Source organism: Bacillus rossius, unplaced genomic scaffold (assembly GCF_032445375.1).
Source record: "Bacillus rossius redtenbacheri isolate Brsri unplaced genomic scaffold, Brsri_v3 Brsri_v3_scf757, whole genome shotgun sequence".
NCBI classification, from domain to species: Eukaryota; Metazoa; Arthropoda; class Insecta; order Phasmatodea; family Bacillidae; genus Bacillus; species Bacillus rossius.
This window is the reverse complement of record NW_026962983.1, coordinates 10,001-11,303: the sequence shown is the minus strand read 5'-3', so window position 1 is coordinate 11,303 and position 1,303 is coordinate 10,001. Positions and strand designations below refer to the sequence as shown.

At 49.1% G+C, this 1,303-nt stretch overlaps 1 non-coding gene across 1 annotated transcript in view; it reads left to right on the top strand.

The window, feature by feature from the left end:
- The first annotated feature begins 815 nt into the window (after positions 1–815).
- LOC134545487 (small subunit ribosomal RNA) overlaps positions 816–1,303 on the top strand; it is a 1,990-nt gene continuing 1,502 nt past the window's right edge. The window contains exon 1 of the ribosomal RNA XR_010078579.1: positions 816–1,303. This exon is cut by the window's right edge and continues 1,502 nt beyond it. This is a non-coding gene — a ribosomal RNA (small subunit ribosomal RNA).

The window sequence follows — 1,303 nt, the reverse complement described above, 5'->3', positions numbered from 1 at the left end:
AGCGGACTCCCGATGTTCCGTCGACTCCCAATGTACACTTAAAACATGCACATTTGGGTGGCGAGGGGGCGTTGTGGCCATCCGAAAACATGTCTTCATCTCTCTTATTGGTGGACCGCTGCTCCTTGAAGAATTAAATCCATATGGGTCTAGTCTTGGTGATAACTGTGAACACTAAGAACTATCTAAAGTGGCCTATCTGTCTGAACTGCAATACACTAGCTGCGAGCCAATGCTATACCTTTCTCAGGTAACGAGCTCTTGTGCGGCAATTCGATTGGATGCGAAATGGTGGGGAACGCGTGTCCTATCGTCTTAACCAAGTAATGGTTCCCCTCTGTTAACAATGAAATGTTTGATGGATCGCAGCTCCCTGAGAGACAAGTTTCAAAGGGGTTAGTCGCGGTCTTCAGCCCTGGCCAAAGGTGTTTAGAAATGAATACTTTTCGGACCAGTGGGCAAATTAGTTCACAGCGAGCCCACGGGCCAACGGTCTGCTCCCGCAGTGGGCCGCGCCCGAATGTGGGCACCGATCATATAATTTGAAATCCACTCGCCAAGTACCATGCGAGTTTCTAAGAGCGCGATATATTCGCCAGTGAAAGCCTTGGAAGTTTGGCCTCGCCTACTCCCTAGGAAAATTAATTAGAGATGGAAGGAAAGACTTTGCAATTGCAAAGCGGGTGTCGATATTGGGAAGTCGCCCCCGTACTTGTTGATACAGAAGGAAAAAAAAATGTACATCATAAGATTCGGACCCGGTGCTCTGCGGACCCGGGAGGTTCCTCCGAACGAAAAAAAAAGCTGCTAGCAGCTCCCTGGTTGATCCTGCCAGTAGTCATATGCTTGTCTCAAAGATTAAGCCATGCATGTCTAAGTGCAAGCCAAAATAAGGTGAAACCGCGAATGGCTCATTAAATCAGTTATGGTTCCTTAGATCGTACCACATGACTTGGATAACTGTGGTAATTCTAGAGCTAATACATGCTGAACTGAGTCCCGACCAGAAATGGGAGGGATGCTTTTATTAGATCAAAACCAATCGGCGTGGCTCGTCTGCGTCCGTTTGCTTTGGTGACTCTGGATAACTTTGTGCTGATCGCACGGTCTCCGTACCGGCGACGCATCTTTCAAATGTCTGCCTTATCAACTGTCGATGGTAGGTTCTGCGCCTACCATGGTTGTAACGGGTAACGGGGAATCAGGGTTCGATTCCGGAGAGGGAGCCTGAGAAACGGCTACCACATCCAAGGAAGGCAGCAGGCGCGCAAATTACCCACTCCCGGCACGGGGAGGTAGTGAC